Source organism: Cyprinus carpio, chromosome A15 (genome assembly GCF_018340385.1).
Source record: "Cyprinus carpio isolate SPL01 chromosome A15, ASM1834038v1, whole genome shotgun sequence".
NCBI classification, from domain to species: domain Eukaryota; kingdom Metazoa; phylum Chordata; class Actinopteri; order Cypriniformes; family Cyprinidae; genus Cyprinus; species Cyprinus carpio.
This window is the reverse complement of record NC_056586.1, coordinates 11299750-11312354: the sequence shown is the minus strand read 5'-3', so window position 1 is coordinate 11312354 and position 12605 is coordinate 11299750.

Here is a 12605-nt window from a genome sequence, read left to right as displayed (position 1 = left end):
GTACTTATTCATAATGATTCAAGAACAGCAACCACCTTTGCTCAAATCGTCCTGAGTTAAAATCCACTTCCAGCTGCTTTAAATTACTCTAATTTAACATAGGGGGCGCTCATGAGTACTATTCTGAAACCTAAACTGAGAAATAAGACATGCTGCAGTCTTGTGGACTTCACACAAGGATACACTATGAACGTGTTTGAATATGCAAACCTCCCTACTATAGTGGTAACCATGGAAATCTACAAATAGGCTAGTTGAACTACGGTCATTTAAGTAAAAGCATGGTTCATTTTCAGAAGGGACTTGCTAGTGACAGGCTGTTAAAATGCAACCCTTTAATTCGGATAGTGTATGATTTCTACTAACATTACAGTATAGAACATGATCAATATGAACTTTCAACATTCAGTTTAAATAAATGCAATTGCACAAACTATGTAAGCTGCAATTTCAGTTTATTTATTGTGAAATAATTCAAACATATTATGTTTGTTTCTGTCCTCTGATAAGCATTGTTCTGGGCTGACATTCCCAAAATATCAGTGGTTTCTTATGATACTTTTGGGAAGTGCAGCCCTGTTTGAATGCACTGTCAGAAGTGAGTAAACGCTCTCTGTGATTGATTGGTTCTGTCTTGCAGCATCTGTGCGTATCCTACACAATTATTCACTAACATAGGTTATTTGTCCAATTCAATGCATATTGTTCACATTACTTTTTTTTTTTTTGTTGTTGTTTTTAAATAAACAAAATAACTTGTAAATAAGACACTTTAGTATCTTTTTTTTTATTTTATTTGAGTTTCCATACTTTTGATACTCACATCAGTATTTATATATCGATAATTCAGGATCAATATGCCCATCCCTAATTCTGATTCAAATAACACGAACCCCTTGCACTGGTTTCAAGTGTCATTTTTGATAAGACTAAATCATACGGATAAATATTTACATGTATTTTGTGCATGTTCAGTTTGTATTAACCCCCACTTCAAAAACGCTTCAACTAACAATTACACATAATCTGTAAAAAAAAAAAAAAAAAAAAAAAATCATAAATTTAATCACAGACTCATTTATTCATACTTTGTGTAAGTACAATAACTTTTTTTTTTTAATTGCTTTATATGTTTTTTGTAGCACACATTTATTTATTTTCATGAAACAATCCAAAAATGGCACCTTCTTCAACCTTTGACTACAAGATGTCATTAGTGTGCAACGTGTTGAAAAGCTACGAGTAATTAACCATTTTACGATACAGTTGAGGGGAAAGCCTTGGTGCTTCACAAAGCTTCATTTCACCATCACTACAACATGTGAGGGTCAGGGCAGGCAGTAAAAGATAAAAAAAAAAAAAAAAAAAAGTCAAAAACACAGGCTAGGCAAAGCTAAGACAAGGATTAAAAGGACACCAGGAAACGCAAACAACACTCAGCCAAGTGTGCGTGTATGAGTGCAACTTAAATAGTCCCACTGATAGGAAACAGGTGTTTCCATAATCAGTACCTAGGCAGAGATTTCTGGGTAATGGAGTCCTGTGTGAAAAGGTGATGGAGACCTGAGGGAGATCATGTGACCCTTTGACGGCGGTGCACACACGGTCCTTTGCTCTGCTCACTTTGTCAAATATTCTACAATCCTGATAGTAAATTTCGAACCACTTTCTATCTACTCCATCATGAGTACTTCAACTGGCAAGGACATTCGGAAAAGAGTGATTGAGCAATCGCCAATAAAGAAAAAAATCAAAGATTCTACCATCACTAAAAAAGATCTTGATGGCACCATTGCTAATGGTATCAAGATAGCACTTAAAGAGCAGCAAAGAACTTTGGATTCATTGTGGCCTCGACAGTAAGAGATGCGATAGACTCTGTACTAACCCTGGAATTGCGTGTCGTACAAATGGACACTTCTATCCTGCAATCTTGTCAAGTGTTGGGGGGGTGGGGGGTTGGGGGCTAATGGCGAGAAGGTTTGATTACTAATTAGGTTTTTTTTTTTTTTTTTTTTTTACCTATATACAACATAAATTAATTTCAACATTGGTTCGGGTTCAAAGTTGTTTGTGGTTCCTTTTTCTGTGCTACTTTTATTTTATACAACAGACATTAATTTCAATATTTATTTCATTTGAATTTTAAAAGGATTGCGCACTCGGGTGGTTTGGCATTTAGAGTTACTTTAAGGAGATCTCATTTTGTGGGGGATTGGATTGCGCCATCTTCTGGTCGACCACCTTCTTCTGTCAAATCTGTTTGGAATCGGAATTATCTGACCTTAATTTATCTGTCGATTTGGGAGAAAGTGTGGTCTAACCTCAGTTTAACCTCTAAAAACTCAGCTCATCATCTTATATATTTCAAAGTTATTCATGGAGCATGTATAGTAACCCTTAGTGTGTGGATGATGTCAGTTGTTGTTGTTTTGTGATGTTTGCTGTATGTATGAAAATAAATAAAAATTTGATCACAAAAAAAGTTGATTGGAGACCTCAGGTGGTGAGTGGGAGCAACAGCAAGAATGTGTCAGAACCCCACCCCCCCCAAACCCTCGAAAGAGTGGCTTCCAGACAATCCAAAAACCACATAGTTCAGGAGGGTAGTGGAGCGGAGGAAGAACAGGGGGCCTGGTCCATGTGGTGGAGGACCTTAAGACTGAGGCAGAGCCGGCGGAGCAAGAAGCCAGGGCAGAGCCGGCAGAGCAGGCGGAGCCGAAGACCACCAGGGCGGAGCCGAAGGTCCCCATGGCAGAGCAGATGACCAGCAGAGCAGACGGGATCGAAGTTCCCCACGGCGGAGCAGAAGACCACTAGGGTGGAGGAGACAGCGCTGAAGACCACAAGGGCAAAGCAGATGGAAGAAACAGCCCCTGTGGGTGTAACAGGACAGTCAGAGAGTTCAGAGACGGCTTCCATTTGGACTGGCGGCCATATTGTGAAGAGACTCTGGTGTAGCGGCCATGATGGGATGAGGCTCTGGGCTGGCAGCCATGTAATGGCGAGACTCTGGAATGACAGCCACAACGTGAAGAGGCTCTGGGATGGCAGCTGTGACGTGAAGAGGCTCTGGGATGGCAGCTGTGACGTGAAGAGGCTCTGGTGTAGAGACTACTGGGCTTGGGAGTGCTGAGAGTGTTGGGCTTGAGATCATTTGACAGGAAGACACAGGGACCCGAGATGAGCCAAGCTCTGCAGCCGCTGGAGCTTGCCAGTGTTGTTGGTGAGTGGGCATGTCTGAACAGCAGGGACTGGATATGTGACACACATATATTCAAACTCATTTGCTAGGCCACCGGAATTTCTCTCAGTGTTCCCAATCTGGGCCATTTGCATGCGCAATATAGGCTATACTCTCAAAATAGTATAACTTTAATCTCGTAATTGCTATGACTTAATTTTCATAATTTTTTTACTTTATTCTCAAAATATATAAAATTTATTCTTTTAATTTTGACTTTATTCTCAGAATATTTTGACTTTATTCTCATAATTTTGACTTTTTTTTCTCAAAATTTTATGACTCTAATCTCGTAATCTTATTATTATTATTTTTAAACATGGCACTAAAACCATCATCATACCATCTGAAACTGAATATTGAATAGAGGGCAGTGTTTTTATTTTAGTGCTCCTCCTCTCCTGCTCTCACTCGCATCAAACTAGCGGTTGGAGGGGTATGGTTAATGATGTACTGCCCAAGCCATCATCAGAAAAGGAATTCCATTCCAGAGCAGTAGCAAATGTTTAGATTTTGAGATTATATTATATAATACAAAGATATTAACAAAGTAATTAGAGTCAATTTTGATTTCATTGGGACTTTATTAAGGGATCATATAAGGCTCCGATTATAAATGACAAAATACAAATTTTGAAGTGGAAAAGACTAAAAGAGTATTTTCTTGTAAAACATATTCTAATACTCCTTGGATTATTTATTTATTCATGTATTTATTTATTTACAGTGTACCTGGATTACTTACTACTTCAGACTCCGAAGTGTACATGTGATGGACACTTTACTATCTCATGAGGCCATGGTTTTAAAGAAGGAAGAAGCATCTGTCTTTTTCATATTTAAAAATGCGTTCTCTGACCTCGGGCACCAGGTTTTTTAAAACAGATGTACACAGGGAGTGAATGGCAGTGAAGTTATGCAACTGATGCTGGTAGGTCACATCATACAACACATACTAATATTATATAGAACATAAAATTATCTCTAAATTAAATGATTCCAAAAATAATAATTTATTCCAAAAAATTATCTGTGTTAAGATGGCCAATTGATACAGAGCCACAGACTTTTGCCTTTTCATAAAATCAAAGGACAAGTCGAAAATACTTTCTGTGGTAATCAACATTATGCCACAGATGTTGTCAATAGAGCTTAACCTGTATTGAACCTGGAAAGTTCCCTCAAGTATAACTTGGGAGTCAATGATTGTAGTCATTTTTAAACTGGTCCTATGACAATATAGCGGCATCTAATATGTTGAATATGAGCATCAAACACACTGTTTCCATGTGCAAACCATATCCAGAAGGACATTCATCTATATCATGTCCACTTAAACTTTGCAGGAGAACATCAAATCTATATCAAGACCTCTCTTTTTTTCTATTATTTAAAAAAAAACAAAAAAAATCTGCTTTACTCCTCCATTCCCACCACTGTCAGTTTGGGCAGGGAGGCAAGACAGTGGAACCGACATGAGAGCAAGGTTGCTGAACTTCTCAGCTATAACTGCTCTTCAATTTCTGACAATTAAATTTAGCTTCAAGACCACAAAGCTATTTTAAAGACTTTTTGAGTGAAGACAGTCACTTAAAATAAATGTCTGCTTGTATTATCATCCATGTATGGTATGAATCAGTCTGACTCTGTATTGTTAGAAAAACATTTAAGTGAGTTCAAGGGTTAGTTGTCTTATGATAAGGCTAGAAAACTCTTTGCCTGTGGTATGAAAAGAAAGGGACAGTTTAATTATCGATTAGACATTACATTACATTGCATTACTTTAATAATTGCACCATGTAGATGAGAAAATCTAGCTGTTTTTTTTTTCTGTTTTTTTTTCAGGGCCAGTCTATTCTCGATACATGACTGCAGTATGCATACTTACTCTTGAACATGTATGTGTGTGTGTGTGTGTGTGTGTGTGTGTGTGTGTGTGTGTGTGTGTGTGTGTGTTTGTTTGCTGCTTGTTTGTCAGTTGCACTTTATTGTCACTTAGGGTTAAGATCAGGGTCATTGTGCATTATGTAAGTTGTTAATGGAGACATTCTGTCGAGCGCTGCTCAATACAAGGACAGTTTAGTGTCATGGGCTGCATAGGGGGTGGTTGTGGCAGACTGACACTCTGACAAACAGACAGACAGATTCAGGGCAGGTTAGAACATAGATTAAAACATACACTCTCATACAATACAATTTTTCATACAAATATATATATATGAAAATAAAAGAGGAATGGATTATGTTATTCACAGGGTATTTATGTACTATGGAAAAAAGAATTCATTATTAGCATGGTTATCTATATTTCTGCATTACTAAGGACAATTAACAGTAATGTTCAGAAGTGTGTCAGTTGGTAAGATTCTTTAGTGATTTTGAAATAAGTCACTTATGCTTGTCAAGGCTGCATTTATTTGATCAAAAAATAGAGTAAAAACAGTAATATTACAGAATATTCTAATACTTCATAAAATGTTTTTATTTTAAAATATAATTTATTCCTGCAAAGCTGAATTTTCAGCATCATTAATTCAGTCTTCAGTGTCACGTGATCCTTTAGAAATCTAATATGCAGATTTGCTGCTCAAGAGCATTTTAGCATTCTTTGATGAATAGAAAGTTCAAAATAACCTAAACAAACTTTGTACATGTAGTGTACATCTAAATTAGTGCTGGGCAATGATTAAAATTTTTAATTGCGATTAATCACATTATTTTTCTGCAATTGATCACATTGTTATGTGCAAAATTCAATAATGAATTTAAGAGTACTGTATTGTGTATGTCTTGTCATGTATTCTTGTGATGGTGCATCTTGACACCATGCCTACAACCAGACGTGAACCACGCGGCGCAACAAAATACTATAGAACCCTTTATAGTCAGTGATGCTATTTACACTGGATGTGGAGCGTATAAGTGTAAGTCAGCGGTTCTCAATTCCAATCCTCGCGACCTCTGCTCTGTATATTTTTTATGTTTCTCTCATTGCTTCAGACATTTGTTCTATTCGAACGTATAGTAGGTGCACTGCGAAGTGATTCCAGTTTGAAGCAAGCAAATATGTTCCATTCAAAGTACATTGACATGTGCGAGACGTGAATTTAAATTGTATTTATTTACAGCGGTATATGATGTCACACTTGTCAGGTCTGTTGACAAAGAGAGACATGCAAAATATGCAGAGCTGGGGGGTGGGAGGACTGCAATTGAGAACCGCTGGTACTGTCATTAAAATCCATAATAATGTCCCCACTGAATGCAACAAATGCCTCATTTATAATGGCTTTAAATGTTTTTGTCTCTGCGCTCCGGGACACACGGCATCACAGTATAGGAAGGGACGTAACATTTCCATCACACGCTTGAGGTATTCGGCCAATCACAATGCACTGGATAGCTGGCCAATCAGCGTATACCTCGCTTTTCAGAACTATGAGCTTTGTAAAAATCAACACGTTTCAGAAAGACGGAGCATAGAGGAGAAACAATAAAGAACAGTATGTGGAAAATAATGTTTTTTTTGAAACTTAAACCGCATAAAGCCATTTCATTACACCAAATACACAAAATAATGTTCTTTTTAACAACATCATATGACCCCTTTAATGTGTTAACTTGCCCAGCCCTAATCTAAATTTATCAATAGTTTAAGAATAAAATGCACAATATTTTTACAAAGTCTTTTTTTTTTTCTAGATGCTATATCAATTCATTGTTTTGGCTTGATAAATAATTGATAGCTATATTTATTGTGAAAAGTGCTAAACTGATTTGAATTGAAAATGTTTCTCTAAAAATGGGTAGAAAATGTATGCTATTAACTTAAGACACAGTGAATATTTTTAGATAATATATTGTTATATTTTATTTTGACTTTAGTATAAAAAATAAATAAAATAATTTTGGAAAGATAATGTTGTCTTTGTAATAAGTATAAATGGGGTCCATCACATCATTTTTTTTTTGGAAGACTCCGCCATTTGCAAAATCTCTACCATTTAACATTCACCATGTCTGCTTACATTTCTCCCTGAGCATCTGTAGAGTCAATAAAGGAGACAGAAGAGACATGCCTGTTGAGAAAACAGAAGAAAAATAGCAGCATGTGACTTTCTCTATTGCTTTGTTTATCGATGAAAAGCACGACACAGCTTTGAGTGTTTGCCTTTTTTTGTTTGCTTCTCTCTCTGTGTAAATCTATTTTAAATAACCTGGTCCGGGAACACATTTTTTAAATATTAAAAAGACAGATTTTTCTCCCTTCTTTAAGACCATGTGCAACTGATCCTTCTCCTCTATTACTGATCAAAATAAACTGCAGAAGAAAATAAAAATAAACCAGGTAACAGAACAGATTTGGAAAAATTTAGCATTACATAACTTGCTCACTAACAGATAATCTGCAGTGAATGGGTGCCGTCAGAATGAGGTTCCAAATATCTGATAAACAAAAACACAAAAACAACAACAACAACAACAACAACAACAAAAACCTTCATAGTAATTCACACAAATCCAATCCATCAATTAACATCTTGTGAAGTGTTTTCACTTTTATATGGTGTTTAATCTGTGCATATTTCTCTCCTGATGCAGACGAGATAACTGCTTCAAAACCATAGAGGCTAATAAAGGACCTTTAATTTTTTCAGAGTGTGGTTGATGAAATCAGCACTGTGCACAGATGGATTTACCTCAGATGCCCTGAAGTCATTTTGTTCAGTCAGAGTTTTTGACTTGACACACTTCGAGGCAACAGGTGCAGTAGGCCACAGATGAAGACAACAGCTGTCACTTTAAACATGCACTGACAGCTTCATGTTAAATTATACATGATGTTGAAACACTTTGAGCTCACGCAACTGTCAATTTAGGTATGTTTGTCATATTGACAAAAGGAATGGTATGCCGAGAGTACACTGTGCTTGCTAACATCATTGTTAGTGCTGCTGATGATATTCAGGCAAAGCTTTCTTCTCTCTGCTTGACTGGCAAGGCATGATGTTTAAACAAAGAGGAGGATGTACAATGAGAAAAAAGAGAAAAGTGTGTTATCAAAACTCCAGGCGGTGAAACTGCTTATTCTGATTGTTGGTTGTTGATGGTGAAATTACGCCATTATTTATGCTTTGATCTCAATCTTTTCATTTATTTTAATTGAATGGTAAATGTAATTTCTGTCATTATTTACTCATCCTGATGTTGGACCAAATTATTTTGTTGTTATTTGTTTTGTGAGACATGAAAGTGTTAAATACATATAAAAGTTTAAAAGGCACATATTGCACTCAAGGGATCATAAGAGGTTAAATCTGTATTGTATAATAATGAAATCAAATCCAATATCAGCTGATACAACAACAACAACAACAACAACATTAATATTAATAATAATAATAATAACAAACATTACTATTCAAAATTTTGGGGTCAGTAAGATTTTAAAATGCTTTTGAAAGAAGTCACTTATGCTCACCAAGGCTGCATTTATTTGATAAAAAAATACTGTAAACTGGAAAACAACCCTGCCTTTAACTACGGGTGATTCATAGGGTCAAATAGAGCCTGCTTTAATGGCACTATTTTTTTAACTGTTATGTTAATTTTGAGAGTAATAAATTCAACAGAGAGATTTCAGCCCATGGCTGATATAAAATAAATAGCTTTTATCGTCTGATACCGATTATTGGCCGGTAAATCGGTCTCTCTCTCTCTCTCTCTCTCTCTCTCTCTCTCTATCTCTCTTTATGGGAGTATATGGTAACCAGCATAAGTTGGAGCAGACTAGAAATTCATGCTGTTGTGTTTAAAAGATTGTCTAGTTAAAGATATTTTCACAAATGTTTAAATGTCAGAGAGACAGTAAAATTGTCACTGCTTCCAGAGCTAGTGGCCCATTTCTCACCCATTTCGATATGTCAGTAACATTAACAAAGCAAATTACCAAAAACGTTTTTCATCTATCAACCCTCAGATACTCAGTGCTGTTGAGCTTATTAGATCGCTGATGGCAGAAATGGACCAGGGAAAGTGAGGAAAATGGATTAAATGAGAAAACCTTACATTTTGGAAAAAGTGATATCAGTTAAATGTCTTTTGTTCATGGCTTTGAAACTACTACTACTATTAGTAGTAATAATAATAATAATAATAATAATTATCCATTGTTATGCCTGTAAATATGAGTTTATAATACAAACAACAATAACATGAGAAAAAGAATTTCATAAAAAATGTTTTTTTTTTTTTTTTTTAAAGTGTACATTGCATTGCAAAACAGCTTTGACATATTTAGGAGTGAGATGTATATTTATAGGGATAGAAATCGATAGCCCTTGTGGCTGCGTGATCCATTTGTTTCAGATCTGCCCCGAGGACACAGCTGATATAATCAGCCTCAGAAATATGAGGCCTTTTCTGGTCGTTTCCAATGTGTCTGATAAACAGCACATTGCTTGTTTACAATTCAGCAGATGTGGTTCCGGTGTTGCAATGTACACAGATGGGAACGATAATTTACCCTGCAATGTGTGTGTGTGTGTGTGTGTGTATGTATGCGTGTGTGTATGTGTGTGTGTGTGTGTGTGTGTGTGTGTGTGTGTGTGTGTGTGTGTGTGTGTGTGAGCGTGAATACATGTATCCGTTTGTAGATTGTAGCAAGTCTAACCTGTAACCTTGAAAAAAAAAATCACTCCGATTAATTTCCATGGAAACACAAGGGCATTTAGAACAAAGCAAATACAAACATTCTGAAATCAAAGTCAAAGTACAATGTCTCAGGCATTTGCATTTTATACACATTAAAACAAAGATGTTTTTGGAGGTATAGGTAACAAATGAAGAACAAAGAAGAAGAAGACTGGAATAAATCACTTCTTAGATTTACTGTATCTCAAAGCAAGTGTAGAATGTGACCATGTGATATTTGTGAATAGACTGAATCAATATAAATCAATCCTATTCCTGCAGGTTGTCAAATGATGCTATTAATGTGATGGATAGCTTGTTCCTTTAAATGCAACAGTCCAACAAACATAATAAAATATGGTTAAATTAAGCTATTATTTTTTTATGTACAGTAGTTGATGAATTATACAGACTGTCTATATATGTAAATTCTTAAAGAACAAAATATAAATTAGGTGTATTAGGCATGGTTGTTATCTGTATACTGTATGTATGTATCTATTTTTATTGTTAATTTTAATTAAAATTTTATGTTTAATAAATATACTAAAATATGTTAAGATTTATTTTATAAAAAACACACATCAAACACTGCATATTTAAAATTACTGTAGCTATTGTGATTACACTTATCTGTATCAGAAATGAAGTGGATATAGACAGAGCTTATGTAAAGTGTTATCTATGATTTTAAATGTTAAAATAATGAATATATAAACCCGTCATTATTTCAGAACGTCCATTTGGTGGCCTTAGTTGAACGATCATGCATTTTTACAGCTCTATGCACAAGCTGAAGTTCAGCAATTGTAATTAGTATTGAGTTCTGCTGCAGTGCATTTGACAGGCTTGACTATATATTGCAGTTAAACAGCAGGAGCCTGAGGCTGTCCTATTTGATCTCGACCACACAGTGGTAAAACTCCAGGGCTTATTGTGATAAGGTCATAATCTGCCTTGTTGGCAAGCATTGTCCTTCCAACTGTGTATATGTGTAAATCAGCTCTGCTTGTTTGAATCTGGCATTTGTAACATTTATTTATTTATTTTTTTTCCCTAGTTTAGAGAAAGCTGCAGTGTGAACCGCTACTTTTAAAATGCTTGCAATCATGAATTAAGTTCAGCAATCAAAGCATATTGTTCTCTTTAAAACTCTTCATATTCATTATACATTTCTTATGACAGAATGTTCATAGCCCCTTTAGGTTTTTCTGAGTTTCCAGAGAACAATGTCACAATGGAAGACTTGGATATGGACACCCACAGCACTCCGGCAGAAACCCGAAACCTATTCCGTCTCCCTTGGGATCTAAACAGGCAACCCTTCAGTTTTTCACTCAAATCCTCTGAGCCACATCATTGACAGTTAACCACAGTCTTTGTATATGGTACAGTATACGCATACGGAGGATGATGCATCAGCCAATGTTTCAAGTTATTATATATATGTTAAAGGGGACATCGGACGCCCATTTTCCACAAGTTGGTATGATTCTTTATGGTCTTCACGAAACATCTTAACATACTTTGGTTAAATTTTTTTACCTTGACAAAATCAGCTGTGTTCACAGCAACCCGTTTTGGTGCATGTCTCTCAAAATGATAATGAGCTGCTGTTCACCCCACCCCTCTTTTGCATGGGGCTTGTCGACTCAAGACACTTGTATTGCTGCTTTGGACTCCGTATATGGCAGGAGGTGGGAAATAGCTAAAAACCAGCTCCAAATTGAAACAGCTCGCTGGATCACTCAGTTTCAGACTCAGACAAGTTGTGGGAAGTTTGGATCATTTTACTGAATCAGATCTTTGAAACTCCTTCATCAAAATTAACAAATCATTTTATCAAGTCATTTTGTTTTTCATTTCGTTTATTTCAGCAGAATATAATTAAAATGTGTCATATTAATAGGCAAATTCCACAACACATCTACTTTCACAACGTTGATCATATTAACACATTCAATGTTAACCATCATGAATTCACAGCTAATTCACAGCTACACAGAAATTCACTACATCAAATAACAACTGGAAGGAAGGTTATTATACAGTTTCTGTATCCAATACTGCTGTCATGTCACGTGACAAAAGAACGAGCGACTCACACCCGAAGACTCAGGAGGTGAACTAATGAGTCTATAGGGCTAATAATTTCTGTTTCCTGTAAAAAACCAGTAGGATGTTGTGCATGTGCAGTCAAAAGGAAATTAATGAATCCCTTGCTGAGACAAGGTTAAGGCTAGAAGGGATACAGCTGTGGCTACTGGGCATGCACAAATCAGAATAGTGTAATTTTTGTCATGCTGAGCAAAAATAATTACTGTATTTGCATTATTGTAAGGATTAGCTTTAGGGTTGGGGTAGGTGTAGACTAGGGTTACCGTTATTAGGGGGTAAATACCATCCCCCTCATTTGTTTTGTCTCATTTGGTATTATCAACAGGTACTTCAAAACCTTACACTTTATATAAAATAAGATGATATATCAGATCTGATACACATCTGATACATCAGTTGTGGCCTAGTGGTTAGAGAGTCAGACTTGTAACCTGAAGGTTATAGTGTAGAGTCTCAGTACAGATCAGTTGTGGTCTCAGTACTGGCAGGAAGTTAGGTAAATCACAAATCACAAATTGAGGTGCCCTTGAGCAAGGCACCAAACCCCCAG